The sequence below is a fragment of the Hyla sarda genome, unplaced genomic scaffold (genome assembly GCF_029499605.1).
Source record: "Hyla sarda isolate aHylSar1 unplaced genomic scaffold, aHylSar1.hap1 scaffold_1062, whole genome shotgun sequence".
In the NCBI taxonomy this organism is placed as follows: Eukaryota; Metazoa; Chordata; class Amphibia; order Anura; family Hylidae; genus Hyla; species Hyla sarda.
In genome coordinates this window covers 22,799-41,893 of record NW_026607681.1, presented here as the reverse complement: position 1 = coordinate 41,893, position 19,095 = coordinate 22,799, and the positions used below count along the sequence as shown (strand labels likewise).

Below are 19,095 nucleotides of genomic sequence, written 5' to 3'. Positions count from 1 at the left end.
AGAGGAGAGGGTTTTGCGGGGGGGGGGGGGGGAGATTTGAACCTTAGAAGTTCTATAGTTCTTTTCTGCCTGACCACAATGCTCCACCACTGAGCTATTGCTAAAAAATTAGCAATAACTGTACCTCAACATTGCAAATTTTTTGCAATAAACTACATACATGAGATATGGTTGAGCTTTAAAGAAAAAATTGTGCATTAGCAGGCACTTGGATTTGAACCAAGGACCTCTTGAACCTCTGCGCTCCAGGGTGGCTGCTCATTGACTGAATGAGGCGATTTTCTGCAAGAAATTTGTGGGATATGGTTAAGTTGTAAAGCAAAAAAATGTGTGTTAGGGGGCACTCGGATTTGAACCAAGGACCTCTTGATCTGCAGTCAAATGCTCTACAACTGAGCTATACCCCCGCAACACAAAGCTTTCCAGTGTAAACGCACAGAGGGGGGGATTCGAACCTAAGTCCGAACTAGCTCTTCGGCTTGCCTGTACTGTTCCAGTCAAATGTATCTGAACAGGTGGGAAAAAATTATTTTTTTAAATCAACTGGTGTCAAAAAGTTATACAGATTTGTAAGTTACATACATTTAAAGCTCTCAATCGTTCCAGTACTTATCATCTGCGTGCCCTGCGTGCCAAAAAGAGAGGGGGGCTCCAATTGTAGATATAGCAAGCCTAAGAAGTAGCTTGGTCTTAGGTTTGAGCCCCCCTTTGTGCATTTTCTCTTTTTGTCAAAACAACTGGTGCCAAAAAGTTATACAGGTTTGTTAGGTTCGAGCCCCCCCTTTCTGCATTTTCTCTTTTTGTCAAAACAACAGGTGCCAAAAAGTTATACAGATTTGTAAGTTACATACATTTAAAGCTCTCAATCGTTCCAGTACTTATCATCTGCGTGCCCTGCGTGCCAAAAAGAGAGGGGGGGCTCCAATTGTAGATATAGCAAGCCTAAGAAGTAGCTTGGTCTGAGGTCTGAGCCCCTTTGTGCATTTTCTCTTTTTGTCAAAACAACTGGTGCCAAAATGTTATACAGGTTTGTTAGGTCCGAGCCTCCCTTTGTGCATTTTCTCTTTTTGTCAAAACAACTGGTGCCAAAAAGTTATACAGGTTTGTAAGTTACATACATTTAAAGCTCTCAATCATTCCAGTACTTATCATCTGCGTGCTCTGCGTGCCAAAAAGAGAGGGGTGCTCGGATTGTAGATATAGCAAGCCTAAGAAGTAGCTCGGTCTGAGGTCCGAGCCCCCCTTTGTGCATTTTCTCATTTTGTCAAAACAGGCCAAGACCACTGTCATCGTTTCCAGTTTCCAGTTTCCAGTTTCCAGTTTCCAGTTTCCAGTTTCCAGTTTCCAGTTTCCAGTTTCCAGTTTCCAGTTTCCAGGTAGCTTTCATGGTCTAGTGGTTAAAGCTGCTGCCTTGGAGCAAAGAGCTTGTGAGTTCAAATCCTGTGAAGACCCTGAGGCTGGCAGCAGAGCATGGTGATGGAGTGAGAAATCGGTGGATGTTAAGGTAAGTGTGTGTGTGAAGTGGTTGATGGTTGGGCATCCAGAAGGTGATGGAGAAGTGGGTGGGGAGGAAGGTGCTGAGGAAGAAGGTAGTTGGGGTGTTAGTGAGTGGTGGTGGTGGTAGTTGGAGTGAAGGGCTGGAGGCAATGGTGATTGGTAGAAGGGGAGACCATTTTATTGGTATAAATAAAAAAGCAAATAAAAACCCCCCACCTTTATATTTTCAACATCCCACAACAGACACAACACCACTTTTGGTAGATCCACAACCTAGAATCCTCCATTCTAGTGGATCACCGTCCACAATGCCCCACAACACTCTCTGACCACTTACCTTGAAAGCCTCCTCTCCTCAGTCCATCGATCTCCTCCAGTCCCACTGCTCTCCAATCTGCTCTCCTTGACATCCGCTTGACTCAGTCCATCCATCGATATCTTTCAGTCCCATGATCCATGGCTTTCCAATCCTCCAGTCATCCCAGGTTCTCACGATCAATCTCATTTGACATCTTTCATCATCAGGGTCTTCACAGGATTCAAACTCACAACCTCTGCGCTCCAAGGCAGCAGCTCTAACCACAATGCCATGGGAGCTGCTTGGCAACAAAATGCAGAGACCAAGGTCTTGTCCTGTTTTGGCACACAGAGTAACTGCACCATGGAAGGGAGGAGAGGGTTTTGAGGGGGGGGGGGGGAGATTTGAACCTTAGAAGTTCTATAGTTCTTTTCTGCCTGACCACAATGCTCCACCACTGAGCTATTGCTAAAAAATTAGCAATGTCTGTACCTCAACATTGCAAATTTTTTGCAATAAACTACATAGATGAGATATGGTTGAGCTGTAAAGAAAAAATTATGCATTAGCAGGCACTTGGATTTGAACCAAGGACCTCTTGAACCTCTGCACTCCAGGGTGGCTGCTCATTGACTGGATGAGGCGATTTTCTGCAAGAAACTACATTTGTGGGATATGGTTAAGTTGTAAAGCAAAAAAAATGTGTGTTAGGGGGCACTCGGATTTGAACCAAGGACCTCTTGATCTGCAGTCAAATGCTATACCACCGCAACACAAAGCTTTCCAGTGTAAACGCACAGAGTGGGGATTCGAACCTAAGTCCGAACTAGCTCTTCGTCTTGCCTGTACTGTTCCAGTCAAATGTATCTGAACAGGTGGGAAAAAATTATTTTTTTAAATCAACTGGTGTCAAAAAGTTATACAGATTTGTAAGTTACATACATTTAAAGCTCTCAATCGTTCCAGTACTTATCATCTGCGTGCCCTGCGTGCCAAAAAGAGAGGGGGGCTCCAATTGTAGATATAGCAAGCCTAAGAAGTAGCTTGGTCTTAGGTTTGAGCCCCCCTTTGTGCATTTTCTCTTTTTGTCAAAACAACTGGTGCCAAAAAGGTATACAGGTTTGTTAGGTTCGAGCCCCCCCTTTGTGCATTTTCTCTTTTTGTCAAAACAACAGGTGCCAAAAAGTTATACAGATTTGTAAGTTACATACATTTAAAGCTCTCAATCGTTCCAGTACTTATCATCTGCGTGCCCTGCGTGCCAAAAAGAGAGGGGGGCTCCAATTGTAGATATAGTAAGCCTAAGAAGTAGCTTGGTCTGAGCCCCTCTTTGTGCATTTTCTCTTTTTGTCAAAACAACTGGTGCCAAAAAGTTATACAGGTTTGTTAGGTCCGAGCCTCCCTTTGTGCATTTTCTCTTTTTGTCAAAACAACTGGTGCCAAAAAGTTATACAGGTTTGTAAGTTACATACATTTAAAGCTCTCAATCATTCCAGTACTTATCATCTGCGTGCCCTGCGTGCCAAAAAGAGAGGGGGGCTCGGATTGTAGATATAGCAAGCCTAAGAAGTAGCTCGGTCTTAGGTCCGAGCCCCCCTTTGTGCATTTTCTCATTTTGTCAAAACAGGCCAAGACCACTGTCATCGTTGCCAGTTTCCAGGTAGCTTTCATGGCCTAGTGGTTAGAGCTGCTGCATTGGAGCAAAGAGGTTGTGAATTCGAATCCTGTGAAGACCCTGAGGCTGGCAGCAGAGCAAGGTGATGGAGTGAGAAATCGGAGGATGTTAAGGTAAGTGTGTGTGTGAAGTGGTTGATGGTTGGGCGTCCAGAAGGTGATGGAGAAGTGGATGTGATGTGGGTGGGGAGGAAGGTGCTTAGGAAGAAGGTAGTTGGGGTGTTAGTGAGTGGTGGTGGTGGTGGTGGTGGTGGTAGTTGGAGTGAAGGGCTGGAGGCAATGGTGATTGGTAGAAGGGGAGACCATTTTATTGGTATAAATAAAAAAGCAAATAAAACACCCCCCCCCCTTTTAATTTTCAACATCCCACAACAGACACAACACCACTTTTGGTAGATCCACAACCTAGAATCCTCCATTCTAGTGGATCACCGTCCACAATGCCCCACAACACTCTCTGACCACTTACCTTGAGAAAGCCTCCTCTCCTCAGTCCATCGATCTCCTCCAGTCCCACTGCTCTCCAATCTGCTCTCCTTGACATCAGCTTGACTCAGACCATCCATCGATATCTTTCAGTCCCATGATCCATGGCTCTCCAATCCTCCAGTCATCCCAGGTTCTCACGATCAATCTCATTTGACATCTTTCATCATCAGGGTCTTCACAGGATTCAAACTCACAACCTCTGCGCTCCAAGGCAGCAGCTCTAACCACAATGCCATGGGAGCTGCTTGGCAACAAAATGCAGAGACCAAGGTCTTGTCCTGTTTTGGCACACAGAGTAACTGCACCATGGAAGGGAGGAGAGGGTTTTGAGGGGGGGGGGGGGGAGATTTGAACCTTAGAAGTTCTATAGTTCTTTTCTGCCTGACCACAATGCTCCACCACTGAGCTATTGCTAAAAAATTAGCAATGTCTGTACCTCAACATTGCAAATTTTTTGCAATAAACTACATAGATGAGATATGGTTGAGCTGTAAAGAAAAAAATATGCATTAGCAGGCACTTGGATTTGAACCAAGGACCTCTTGAACCTCTGCGCTCCAGGGTGGCTGCTCATTGACTGGATGACGCGATTTTCTGCAAGAAACTACATTTGTGGGATATGGTTAAGTTGTAAAGCAAAAAAAAATGTGTGTTAGGGGGCACTTGGATTTGAACCAAGGACCTCTTGATCTGCAGTCAAATGCTCTACCACTGAGCTATACCACCGCAACACAAAGCTTTCCAGTGTAAACGCACAGAGGGGGGATTCGAACCTAAGTCCGAACTAGCTCTTCGTCTTGCCTGTACTGTTCCAGTCAAATGTATCTGAACAGGTGGGAAAAAATTATTTTTTTAAATCAACTGGTGTCAAAAAGTTATACAGATTTGTAAGTTACATACATTTAAAGCTCTCAATCGTTCCAGTACTTATCATCTGCGTGCCCTGCGTGCCAAAAAGAGAGGGGGCTCCAATTGTAGATATAGCAAGCCTAAGAAGTAGCTTGGTCTTAGGTTTGAGCCCCCCTTTGTGCATTTTCTCTTTTTGTCAAAACAACTGGTGCCAAAAAGTTATACAGGTTTGTTAGGTTCAAGCCCCCCCTTTCTGCATTTTCTCTTTTTGTCAAAACAACAGGTGCCAAAAAGTTATACAGATTTGTAAGTTACATACATTTAAAGCTCTCAATCGTTCCAGTACTTATCATCTGCGTGCCCTGCGTGCCAAAAAGAGAGGGGGGCTCCAATTGTAGATATAGCAAGCCTAAGAAGTAGCTTGGTCTGAGGTCTGAGCCCCTTTGTGCATTTTCTCTTTTTGTCAAAACAACTGGTGCCAAAAAGTTATACAGGTTTGTTAGGTCCGAGCCTCCCTTTGTGCATTTTCTCTTTTTGTCAAAACAACTGGTGCCAAAAAGTTATACAGATTTGTAAGTTACATACATTTAAAGCTCTCAATCGTTCCAGTACTTATCATCTGCGTGCCCTGCGTGCCAAAAAAGAGGGGGGCTCGGATTGTAGATATAGCAAGCCTAAGAAGTAGCTCGGTCTGAGGTCCGAGCCCCCCTTTGTGCATTTTCTCTTTTTGTCAAAACAACTGGTGCCAAAAAGTTATACAGGTTTGTTAGGTCCGAGCCTCCCTTTGTGCATTTTCTCTTTTTGTCAAAACAACTGGTGCCAAAAAGTTATACAGGTTTGTAAGTTACATACATTTAAAACTCTCAATCATTCCAGTACTTATCATCTGCGTGCCCTGCGTGCCAAAAAGAGAGGGGGGCTCGGATTGTAGATATAGCAAGCCTAAGAAGTAGCTCGGTCTGAGGTCCGAGCCCCCCTTTGTGCATTTTCTCATTTTGTCAAAACAGGCCAGGACCACTGTCATCGTTGCCAGTTTCCAGTTTCCAGTTTCCAGTTTCCAGTTTCCAGTTTCCAGTTTCCAGTTTCCAGTTTCCAGTTTCCAGTTTCCAGTTTCCAGGTAGCTTTCATGGTCTAGTGGTTAGAGCTGCTGCCTTGGAGCAAAGAGGTTGTGAGTTCAAATCCTGTGAAGACCCTGAGGCTGGCAGCAGAGCATGGTGATGGAGTGAGAAATCGGTGGATGTTAAGGTAAGTGTGTGTGTGTGAAGTGGTTGATGGTTGGGCATCCAGAAGGTGATGGAGAAGTGGATGTGATGTGGGTGGGGAGGAAGGTGCTGAGGAAGAAGGTCGTTGGGGTGTGAGTGTGTGGTGGTGGTGGTGGTAGTTGGAGTGAAGGGCTGGAGGCAATGGTGATTGGTAGAAGGGGAGACCATTTTATTGGTATAAATAAAAAAGCAAATAAAAACCCCCACCTTTTTATTTTCATCATCCCACAACAGACACAACACCACTTTTGGTAGATCCACAACCTAGAATCCTCCATTCTAGTGGATCACCGTCCACAATGCCCCACAACACTCTCTGACCACTTACCTTGAAAGCCTCCTCTCCTCAGTCCATCGATCTCCTCCAGTCCCACTGCTCTCCAATCTGCTCTCCTTGACATTCGCTTGACTTATTCCATCCATCGATATCTTTCAGTCTCATGATCCATGGCTCTCCAATCCTCCAGTCATCCAAGGTTCTCACAATCATTCTCATTTAACATCTTCCATCAACAGGGTTTTCACAGGATTCGAACTCACAACCTCTGCGCTCCAAGGCAGCAGCTCTAACCACAATGCCATGGGAGCTGCTTGGCAACAAAATGCAGAGACCAAGGTCTTGTCCTGTTTTGGCACATAGAGTAACTGCACAGAGGAAGGGAGGAGAAGGTTTTGAAAGGGGGGGGGAGATTTGAACCTGAGAAGTTCTATAGTTCTTTTCTGCCTGACCACAATGCTCCACCACTGAGCTATTGCTAAAAAATTAGCAATGTCTGTACCTCAACATTGCAAATTTTTTGCAATAAACTAAATACATGAGATATGGTTGAGCTGTAAAGAAAAAAATATGCATTAGCAGGCACTTGGATTTGAACTAAGGACCTCTTGAACCTCTGCGCTCCAGGGTGGCTGCTCATTGACTGGATGAGGCGATTTTCTGCAAGAAACTACATTTGTGGGATATGGTTAAGTTGTAAAGCAAAAAAATGTGTGTTAGGGGGCACTTGGATTTGAACCAAGGACCTCTTGATCTGCAGTCAAATGCTCTACCACTGAGCTATACCCCCGCAACACAAAGCACAGTGTAAACGCACAGAGGGGGGATTCGAACCTAAGTCCGAATTAGCTCTTCGGCTTGCCTGTACTGTTCCAGTCAAATGTATCTGAACAGGTGGGAAAAAATTATTTTTTTAAATCAACTGGTGTCAAAAAGTTATACAGATTTGTAAGTTTCATACATTTAAAGCTCTCAATCGTTCCAGTACTTATCATCTGCGTGCCTTGCGTGCCAAAAAGAGAGGGGGGCTCTAATTGTAGATATAGCAAGCCTAAGAAGTAGCTTGGTCTTAGGTTTGAGCCCCCCTTTGTGCATTTTCTCTTTTTGTCAAAACAACTGGTGCCAAAAAAGGAAAACAGGTTTGTTAGGTTCGAGCCCCCCCTTTGTGCATTTTCTCTTTTTGTCAAAACAACAGGTGCCAAAAAGTTATACAGATTTGTAAGTTACATACATTTAAAGCTCTCAATCGTTCCAGTACTTATCTTCTGCGTGCCCTGCGTGCCAAAAAAGTGGGGGGCTCCAATTGTAGATATAGCAAGCCTAAGAAGTAGCTTGGTCTTAGGTTTGAGCCCCCCTTTGTGCATTTTCTCTTTTTGTCAAAACAACTGGCGCCAAAAAGTTATACAGGTTTGTTAGGTCCGTGCCTCCCTTTGTGCATTTTCTCTTTTTGTCAAAACAACTGGTGCCAAAAAGTTATACAGGTTTGTAAGTTACATAGTTACATAGTTAGTACGGTCGAAAAAAGACATATGTCCATCAAGTTCAACCAGGGAATTAAGGGGTAGGGGTGTGACGCGATATTGGGGAAGGGATGAGATTTTATACTTCTTCATAAGCATTAATCTTATTTTGTTTTAGGAATGTATCTAATCCTGTTTTAAAGCTGTTAATTGTTCCTGCTGTGACCAGTTACTGAGGTAGACCGTTCCATAAATTCACAGTCCTCACGGTAAAGAAGGCGTGTCGCCCCTTGAGACTAAACTTTTTCTTCTCCAGACGGAGGGAGTGCCCCCTCGTCCTTTGGGGGGCTTTAACCTGGAACAGTTTTTCTCCATATTTTTTGTATGGGCCATTAGTATACTTATATCCGTTTATCATATCCCCCCTTAAACGTCTCTTCTCAAGACTAAACAATTGTAACTCCTTTAATCGCTCCTCATAGCTAAGATGTTCCATGCCCCATATTAGTTTAGTCGCTCGTCTCTGCACCCTTTCCAACTCCGCAGTGTCCCTTTTATGGACAGGTGCCCAAAACTGAACAGCATATTAAAGGTAAGGCCGTACCAATGATTTATAAAGGGGGAGTATTATGTCCCTGTCCCTTGAGTCCATGCCTCTTTTGATACATGACAATATCCTGCCGGCTTTGGAAGCAGCAGCCTGACATTGCATGCTATTCTGTAGTCTGTGATCTACAAGTACACCCAGATCCTTCTCTACCAGTGACTCTGCCAGTTTAATCCCCCCTAAGACATACGATGCATGCAGGTTATTAGTACCCAGATGCATAACTTTACATTTATCCACATTGAACCTCATTTGCCAAGTGGATGCCCAGACACTTAGTCTATCCAAGTCATCTTGTAACTTATGCACATCCTCTATAGACTGTACCGTGCTACAAAGCTTGGTGTCATCTGCAAAGATAGAAACAGAGCTGTTAATACCATCCTCTATATCATTGATAAATAAATTAAACAACAGCGGTCCCAGTACTGAACCTTGGGGTACACCACTAATAACCGGGGACCAATCAGAGTACGAATCATTGACCACCACTCTCTGGGTACGATCCATGAGCCAGTGTTCAATCCAGTTGCAAACTAAAATTTCCAAACCCAAAGACCTTAACTTACCTGTCAGACGTCTATGAGGGACAGTATCAAACGCTTTAGCAAAATCCAGAAACACTATATCCACAGCCATTCCTCTGTCAAGGCTTCTACTCACCTCTTCATAAAAGCAAATTAGATTGGTTTGACAACTTCTATCCTTAGTAAACCCATGCTGGCTATCACTTATAATACAATTATCCCCTATGTATTCCTGTATGTAATCCCTTATAAGTCCTTCAAACAATTTACCCACAATGCACGTTAAACTTACCGGTCTATAGTTTCCTGGGGAAGACCTAGAGCCCTTTTTGAAGATTGGTACCACATTCGCCTTGCGCCAGTCCCTTGGCACAATACCAGACACCAGAGAATCTCTAAATATCATGAACAGGGGTACAGATATTACTGAACTTACCTCTCTAAGAACTCTTGGGTGTAGTCCATCCGGTCCTGGGGATTTGCTTACATTTATATCACTTAACTTACCTTGTACCATCTCTACATTAAGCCAGTTCAGTACATTACATGATGTGTTACCAGCACTGACCTGGCCAATGTCAGCTCCTTCTTCCATAGTGTATACAGAACTAAAGAACCCATTCAGTAGCTCCGCCTTCTCTTGATCGCCTGTGACAACCTCCCCATTATCATTATTAAGGGGTCCTACATGCTCTGTCCTTGTTTTTTTTGCATTAATATATCTAAAAAAATATTTAGGATTAGTTTTGCTTTCTTTGGCCACCTGTCTCTCATTTTGAATTTTTGCTGTTTTTATTACATTTTTACAGATTTTATTAAGCTCCTTGTACTGTTTAAATGTTATCGCTGACCCATCAGATTTGTATTTTTTGAAGGCTATTTTTTTGTTGTTTATTGCTCTTTTAACATCATGTGTCAGCCATGTAGGATTTAGTTTTAATCGTTTATATTTGTTCCCCTTTGGTATATATTTAGCTATATAGTTATTTAGAGTTGATTTAAAGATGTCCCATTTACCTTCTGTATCAGTATTTGACAACACATCCCCCCAGTCTATGTCCTGTAGTGCAGCCCTCAGCCCAGGGAAATTTGCCTTTTTAAAGTTATATGTTTTTGCCTTCCCCGCCTGTCTTTGTTTTCTACATTTTAAGTCAAAAGTAACTATATTGTGGTCGCTATTACCAAGGTTTTCCCGCACAGTTACATTACCAACCAGCTCTGCATTGTTGGAAATGATCAGATCCAACAAGGCATCACTTCTTGTTGGGTCCTCCACAAACTGGCCCATAAAATTATCCTGCAATAAATTTAGGAATTGTCGCCCCTTTGTAGTTTTAGCCAACCCCGGACCCCAATCTATATCTGGATAGTTAAAATCTCTCATTATTACCACTGTACCTGCCCGGGCGGCCCTCTCTATTTGTTTATGAAGCCGAACTTCTATCTCTTCAGTGATATTAGGGGGTCTGTAGATTACACCAAATACTATTTTTTCAGTATTTCCCTTCTTTTGTAATTCTACCCACAATGATTCCACATCCTCAGAATCATCACACACTATGGCATCGTTCACACTGACTTTCATACCACTTCTAACATACAGACAGACTCCACCACCTTTTCTGTTCATTCTATCCTTGCGAAACAATGTAAACCCCTGCAGATTAACCGCCCAGTCATGCGAGGAGTCCAGCCATGTCTCAGTGACCCCAACTATATCAATATGTTCCTCCAGTATCAAGTTACATACAAGTTACATACATCCAGTATCAAGTTACATACATTTAAAGCTCTCAATCATTCCAGTACTTCCAGGGAGGAAGGTGCTGAGGAAGAAGGTAGTTGGGGTGTGAGTGGGTGGTGGTGGTAGTTGGAGTGAAGGCAATGGTGATTGGTAGAAGGGGAGACCATTTTATTGGTATAAAAAAAAAAGCAAATAAAACCCACCACCTTTTTATTTTCAACATCCCACATGCTTCAACAGACACAACACCACTTTTCGTAGATCCACAACCTAGAATCCTCCATTCTAGTGGATCACCATCCACAATGCCCCACAACACTCTCTGACCACTTACCTTGAAAGCCTCCTCTCCTCAGTCCATCGATCTCCTCCAGTCCCACTGCTCTCCAATCTGCTCTCCTTGACATCCGCTTGACTCAGTCAATCCAACAATATCTTTCAGTCCCATCATCCATGGCTCTCCGATCCTCCAGTCTCTCCGATCCTCCATCCATGGCTCTCCGATCCTCCAGTCATCCCAGGTTCTCACAATCAATCTCATTTAACATATGCCATCATCAGGATCTTCACAGGATTCGAACTCACAACCTCTGCGCTCCAAGGCAGCAGCTCTAACCACAATGCCATGGGAGCTGCTTGGCAACAAAATGCAGAGACCAAGGTCTTGTCCTGTTTTGGCACACAGAGTAACTGCACAGAGGAAGAGAGGAGAGGGTCTTGAGGGGGGGGGGGGAGATTTGAACCTTAGAAGTTCTATAGTTCTTTTCTGCCTGACCACAATGCTCCACCACTGAGCTATTGCTAAAAAATTAGCAATATCTGTACCTCAACATTGCAAATTTTTTGCAATAAACTACATACATGAGATATGGTTGAGCTGTAAAGAAAAAATTATGCATTAGCAGGCACTTGGATTTGAACCAAGGACCTCTTGAACCTCTGCGCTCCAGGGTGGCTGCTCATTGACTGGATGAGGCGATTTTCTGCAAGAAATTACATTTGTGGGATATGGTTAAGTTGTAAAGCAAAAAAAATGTGTGTTAGGGGGCACTCGGATTTGAACCAAGGACCTCTTGATCTGCAGTCAAATGCTCTACCACTGAGCTATACCCCCGCAACACAAAGCTTTCCAGTGTAAACCCACAGAGGGGGGGATTCGAACCTAAGTCCGAACTAGCTCTCCGGCTTGCCTGTACTGTTCCAGTCAAATGTATCTGAACAGGTGGGAAAAAATTATTTTTTTAAATCAACTGGTGTCAAAAAGTTATACAGATTTGTAAGTTACATACATTTAAAGCTCTCAATCGTTCCAGTACTTATCATCTGCGTGCCCTGCATGCCAAAAAGAGAGGGGGGCTCCAATTGTAGATATAGCAAGCCTAAGAAGTAGCTTGGTCTTAGGTTTGAGCCCCCCTTTGTGCATTTTCTCTTTTTGTCAAAACAACTGTTGCCAAAAAAGGAAAACAGGTTTGTTAGGTTCGAGCCCCCCCTTTGTGCATTTTCTCTTTTTGTCAAAACAACAGGTGCCAAAAAGTTATACAGTTTTGTAAGTTACATACATTTAAAGCTCTCAATCGTTCCAGTACTTATCATCTGCGTGCCCTGCGTGCCAAAAAGAGAGGGGGGCTCCAATTGTAGATATAGCAAGCCTAAGAAGTAGCTTGGTCTGAGGTCTGAGCCTCCCTTTGTGCATTTTCTCTTTTTGTCAAAACAACTGGTGCCAAAAAGTTATACAGGTTTGTTAGGTCCGAGCCTCCCTTTGTGCATTTTCTCTTTTTGTCAAAACAACTGGTGCCAAAAAGTTATACAGGTTTGTAAGTTACATACATTTAAAGCTCTCAATCATTCCAGTACTTATCATCTGCGTGCCCTGCGTGCCAAAAAGAGAGGGGGGCTCGGATTGTAGATATAGCAAGCCTAAGAAGTAGCTTGGTCTGAGGTCCGAGCCCCCCTTTGTGCATTTTCTCATTTTGTCAAAACAGGCCAAGACCACTGTCATCGTTGCCAGTTTCCAGGTAGCTTTCATGGTCTTTGCCTTGGAGCAAAGAGGTTGTGAGTTCAAATCCTGTGAAGACCCTGAGGCTGGCAGCAGAGCATGATGATGGAGTGAGAAATTGGTGGATGTTAAGGTAAGTGTGTGTGTGAAGTGGTTGATGGTTGGGCATCCAGAAGGTGATGGAGAAGTGGATGTGATGTGGGTGGGGAGGAAGGTGCTGAGGAAGAAGGTAGTTGGGGAGTGAGTGAGTGAGTGGTGGTGGTAGTTGGAGTGAAGGGCTGGAGGCAATGGTGATTGGTAGAAGGGGAGACCATTTTATTGGTATAAAAAAAAATGCAAATAAAAACCCCCACCTTTTTATTTTCAACATCCTTCAACAGACACAACACCACTTTTGGTAGATCCACAACCTAGAATCCTCCATTCTCGTGGATCACTGACCACAATGCCCTACAACACTCTCTGACCACTTACCTTGAAAGCCTCCTCTCCTCAGTCCATCGATCTCCTCCAGTCCCACTGCTCTCCAATCTGCTCTCCTTGACATCCGCTTGACTCAGTCAATCCATCGATATCTTCCAGTCCCACGATCCATGGCTCTCCAATCCTCCAGTCATCCTAGGTTCTCACGATCAATCTCATTTAACATCTTCCATTATCAGGGTCTTCACAGGATTCGAACTCACAACCTCTGCGCTCCAAGGCAGCAGCTCTAACCACAATGCCATGGGAGCTGCTTGGCAACAAAATGCAGAGACCAAGGTCTTGTCCTGTTTTGGCACACAGAGTACCTGCACAGAGGAAGGGAGGAGAGGGTTTTGATGGGGGGGGGGGGAGATTTGAACCTTAGAAGTTCTATAGTTCTTTTCTGCCTGACCACAATGCTCCACCACTGAGCTATTGCTAAAAAATTAGCAATGTCTGTACCTCAACATTGCAATTTTTTTGCAATAAACTACATACATGAGATATGGTTGAGCTGTAAAGAAAAAATTATGCATTAGCAGGCACTTGGATTTGAACCAAGGACCTCTTGAACCTCTGCGCTCCAGGGTGGCTGCTCATTGACTGGATGAGGCGATTTTCTGCAAGAAACTACTTTTGTGGGATATGGTTAAGTTGTAAAGCAAAAAAATGCGTGTTAGGGGGCACTCGGATTTGAAGCAAGGACCTCTTGAGCTGCAGTCAAATGCTCTACCACTGAGCTATACCCCCGCAACACAAAGCTTTCCAGTGTAAACGCACCGAGGGGGATTCGAACCTAAGTCCGAACTAGCTCTTCGGCTTGCCTGTACTGTTCCTGTCAAATGTATCTGAACAGGTGGGAAAAAATTATTTTTTTAAATCAACTGGTGCCAAAAAGTTATACAGGTTTGTAAGTTACATACATTTAAAGCTCTCAATCATTCCAGTACTTATCATCTGCGTGCCCTGCGTGCCAAAAAGAGAGGGGGGCTCGGATTGTAGATATAGCAAGCCTAAGAAGTAGCTCGGTCTGAGGTCCGAGCCCCCCTTTGTGCATTTTCTCTTTTTGTCAAAACAACTGGTGCCAAAAAGTTATACAGGTTTGTTAGGTCCGAGCCTCCCTTTGTGCATTTTCTCTTTTTGTCAAAACAACTGGTGCCAAAAAGTTATACAGGTTTGTAAGTTACATACATTTAAAGCTCTCAATCATTCCAGTACTTATCATCTGCATGCCCTGCGTGCCAAAAAGAGAGGGGGGCTCGGATTGTAGATATAGCAAGCCTAAGAAGTAGCTCGGTCTGAGGGCCGAGCCCCCCTTTGTGCATTTTCTCATTTTGTGAAAACAGGCCAAGACCACTGTCATCGTCATCGTCATCGTCATCGTCATCGTCATCGTCATCGTCATCGTCATCGTTATCGTTATCGTTACCAGTTTCCATGTAGCTTTCATGGTCTAGTGGTTAGAGCTGCTGCCTTGGAGCAAAGAGGTTGTGAGTTCAAATCCTGTGAAGACCCTGAGGCTGGCAGCAGAGCATGGTGATGGAGTGAGAAATCGGTGGATGGTAAGTGTGTGTGGTTGATGGTTGGGCATCGAAAAGTGGGTGGGGAGGAAGGTGCTGAGGAAGAAGGTAGTTGGGGTGTGAGTGAGTGCTGGTGGTAGTTGGAGTGAAGGGCTGGAGGCAATGGTGATTGGTAGAAGGGGAGACCATTTTATTGGTATAAAAAAAAAGCAAATAAAAACCCACTCCTTTTTATTTTCAACATCCCACAACAGACACAACACCACTTTTGGTAGATCTACAACCTAGAAGCCTCTATTCTAGTGGATCACCGTCCACAATGCTCCACAACACTCTCTGACCACTTACCTTGAAAGCCTCTTCTCCTCAGTCCATCGATCTCCTCCAGTCCCATTGCTCTCCAATCTGCTCTCCTTGACATCCATCGATATCTTTCAGTCCCATGATCCATGGCTCTCCAATCCTCCAGTCATCCCAGGTTCTCACGATCAATCTCATTTAACATCTTCCATCATCAGGGTTTTCACAGGATTCGAACTCACAACCTCTGCGCTCCAAGCAGCTGCAGCAGCTCTAACCACAATGCCATGGGAGCTGCTTGGCAACAAAATGCAGAGACCAAGGTCTTGTCCTGTTTTGGCACACAGAGTAACTGCACAGAGGAAGGGAGGAGAGGGTTTTGAGGGGGGGGGGGGAGATTTGAACCTTAGAAGTTCTATAGTATCTGAACAGGTGGGAAAAAATTATTTTTTTAAATCAACTGGTGTCAAAAAGTTATACAGATTTGTAAGTTACATACATTTAAAGCTCTCAATCGTTCCAGTACTTATCATCTGCGTGCCCTGCGTGCCAAAAAGAGAGGGGGGCTCCAATTGTAGATATAGCAAGCCTAAGAAGTAGCTTGGTCTTAGGTTTGAGCCCCCCTTTGTGCATTTTCTCTTTTTGTCAAAACAACTGGTGCCAAAAAGTTATACAGGTTTGTTAGGTTCGAGCCCCCCCTTTGTGCATTTTCTCTTTTTGTCAAAACATCAGGTGCCAAAAAGTTATACAGATTCGTAAGTTACATACATTTAAAGCTCTCAATCGTTCCAGTACTTATCATCTGCGTGCCCTGCGTGCCAAAAAGAGAGGGGAGCTCCAATTGTAGCTATAGCAAGCCTAAGAAGTAGCTTGGTCTGAGGTCTGAGCCCCCCTTTGTGCATTTTCTCTTTTTGTCAAAACAACTGGTGCCAAAAAGTTATACAGGTTTGTAAGTTACATACATTTAAAGCTCTCAATCATTCCAGTACTTATCATCTGTGTGCCCTGCGTGCCAAAAAAGAGGGGGGCTCGGATTGTAGATATAGCAAGCCTAAGAAGTAGCTCGGTCTGAGGTCCGAGCCCCCCTTTGTGCATTTTCTCATTTTGTCAAAACAGGCCAAGACCACTGTCATCGTTGCCAGTTTCCATGTAGCTTTCATGGTCTAGTGGTTAGAGCTGCTGCCTTGGAGCAAAGAGGTTGTGAGTTCAAATCCTGTGAAGACCCTGAGGCTGGCAGCAGAGCATGGTGATGGAGTGAGAAATCGGTGGATGTTAAGGTAAGTGTGTGTGTGTGTGAAGTGGTTGATGGTTGGGCATCCAGAAGGTGATGGAGAAGTGGATGTGATGTGGGTGGGGAGGAAGGTGCTGAGGAAGAAGGTAGTTGGGGTGTTAGTGAATGGTGGTGGTAGTTGGAGTGAAGGGCTGGAGGCAATGGTGATTGGTAGAAGGGGAGACCATTTTATTGGCATAAATAAAAAAGCAAATAAAAACCCCCACCTTTATATTTTCAACATCCCACAACAGACACAACACCACTTTTGGTAGATCCACAACCTAGAATCCTCCATTCTAGTGGATCACCGTCCACAATACCCCACAACACTCTCTGACCACTTACCTTGAAAGCCTCCTCTCCTCAGTCCATCGATCTCCTCCAGTCCCACTGCTCTCCAATCTGCTCTCCTTGACATGACCTTGACTCAGTCCATCCATCGATATCTTTCAGTCCCATGATCCATGGCTTTCCAATCCTCCAGTCATCCCAGGTTCTCACGATCAATCTCATTTAACATCTTCCATCAACAGGATCTTCACAGGATTCAAACTCACAACCTCTGCGCTCCAAGGCAGCAGCTCTAACCACAATGCCATGGGAGCTGCTTGGCAACAAAATGCAGAGACCAAGGTCTTGTCCTGTTTTGGCACACAGAGTAACTGCACAGAGGAAGGGAGAAGAGGGTTTTGAGGGGGGGGGGGAGATTTGAACCTTAGAAGTTCTATAGTTCTTTTCTGCCTGACCACAATGCTCCACCACTGAGCTATTGCTAAAAAATTAGCAATGTCTGTACCTCAACATTGCAAATTTTTTGCAATAAACTACATACATGAGACATGGTTGAGCTGTAAAGAAAAAATTATGCATTAGCAGGCACTTGGATTTGAACCAAGGACCTCTTGAACCTCTGCGCTCCAGGGTGGCTGCTCATTGACTGGATGAGGCGATTTTCTGCAAGAAACTACATTTGTGGGATATGGTTAAGTTGTAAAGCAAAAAAATGCGTGTTAGGGGGCACTCGGATTTGAACCAAGGACCTCTTGATCTGAAGTCAAATGCTCTACCACTCAGCTATACCCCCGCAACACAAACCTTGCCAGTGTAAATGCACAGAGGGGGGATTCAAACCTAAGTCCGAACTAGCTCTTCGGCTTGCCTGTACTGTTCCAGTCAAAATGTATCTGAACAGGTGGGAAAACATTATTTTTTTAAATCAACTGGTGTAAAAAAGTTATACAGATTTGTAAGTTACATACATTTAAAGCTCTCAATCGTTCCAGTACTTATCATCTGCGTGCCCTGCGTGCCAAAAAGAGAGGGGGGCTCCAATTGTAGATATAGCAAGCCTAAGAAGTAGCTTGGTCTTAGGTTTGAGCCCCCCTTTGTGCATTTTCTCTTTTTGTCAAAACAACTGGTGCCAAAAAAGGAAAACAGGTTTGTTAGGTTCGAGCCCCCCCTTTGTGCATTTTCTCTTTTTGTCAAAACAACAGGTGCCAAAAAGTTATACAGATTTGTAAGTTACATACATTTAAAGCTCTCAATCGTTCCAGTACTTATCATCTGCGTGCCCTGCGTGCCAAAAAGAGAGGGGGGCTCCAATTGTAGATATAGCAAGCCTAAGAAGTAGCTTGGTCTGAGGTCTGAGCCCCCCTTTGTGCATTTTCTCTTTTTGTCAAAACAACTGGTGCCAAAAAGTTATACAGGTTTGTGGTAGTTGGAGTGAAGGGCTGGAGGCAATGGTGATTGGTAGAGGGGGAGACCATTTTATTGGTATAAAAAAAGCAAATAAAAACCCCCACCTTTTTATTTTCAACATCCCACAACAGACACAACACCACTTTTGGTAGATCCACAACCTAGATTCCTCCATTCTAGTGGATCTGCGTCCACAATGCCCCACAACACTCTCTGACCACTTACCTTGAAAGCCTCCTCTCCTCAGTCCATCGATGGTTAGTGGTTAGAGCTGCTGCATTGGAGCAAAGAGGTTGTGAATTCGAATCCTGTGAAGACCCTGAGGCTGGCAGCAGAGCAAGGTGATGGAGTGAGAAATCGGAGGATGTTAAGGTAAGTGTGTGTGTGAAGTGGTTGATGGTTGGGCATCCAGAAGGTGATGGAGAAGTGGATGTGATGTGGGTGGGGAGGAAGGTGCTTAGGAAGAAGGTAGTTGGGGTGTTAGTGAGTGGTGGTGGTGGTGGTAGTTAGAGTGAAGGGCTGGAGGCAATGGTGATTGGTAGAAGGGGAGACCATTTTATTGGTATAAATAAAAAAGCAAATAAAACCCCCCACCTTTTTATTTTCAACATCCCACAACAGACACAACACCACTTTTGGTAGATCCACAACCTAGATTCCTCCATTCTAGTGGATCACCATCCACAATGCCCCACAACACTCTCTGACCACTTACCTTGAAAGCCTCCTCTCCTCAGTCCATCGATCTCCTCCAGTCCCACTGCTCTCCAATCTGCTCTCCTTGACATCCGCTTGACTCAGTCCATCCATCGATATCTTTCAGTCCCATGATCCATGGCTCTCCAATCCTCCAGTCATCCCAGGTTCTCACGATCAATCTCATTTGACATCTTTCATCATCAGGGTCTTCACAGGATTCAAACTCACAACCTCTGCGCTCCAAGGCAGCAGCTCTAACCACAAAGCCATGGGAGCTGCTTGGCAACAAAATGCAGAGACCAAGGTCTTGTCCTGTTTTGGCACACAGAGTAACTGCACCATGGAAGGGAGGAAAGGGTTTTGAGGGGGGGGGGAGATTTGAACCTTAGAAGTTCTATAGTTCTTTTCTGCCTGACCACAATGCTCCACCACTGAGCTATTGCTAAAAAATTAGCAATGT

At 44.2% G+C, this 19,095-nt stretch overlaps 3 non-coding genes across 3 annotated transcripts; all 3 read right to left on the bottom strand.

The window, feature by feature from the left end:
* Nucleotides 1-4,612: 4,612 nt before the first annotated feature.
* On the bottom strand, nt 4,613-4,684 carry TRNAC-GCA (transfer RNA cysteine (anticodon GCA)). The gene has a single exon. It is a non-coding gene; the product is annotated as a tRNA-Cys (tRNA).
* Nucleotides 4,685-7,064: 2,380 nt separating this feature from the next.
* TRNAC-GCA (transfer RNA cysteine (anticodon GCA)) lies at nt 7,065-7,136 on the bottom strand. Its single transcript has one exon. It is a non-coding gene; the product is annotated as a tRNA-Cys (tRNA).
* Nucleotides 7,137-11,726: 4,590 nt separating this feature from the next.
* TRNAC-GCA (transfer RNA cysteine (anticodon GCA)) lies at nt 11,727-11,798 on the bottom strand. The gene has a single exon. It is a non-coding gene; the product is annotated as a tRNA-Cys (tRNA).
* Between the last annotated feature and the right edge of the window lie 7,297 nt (nt 11,799-19,095).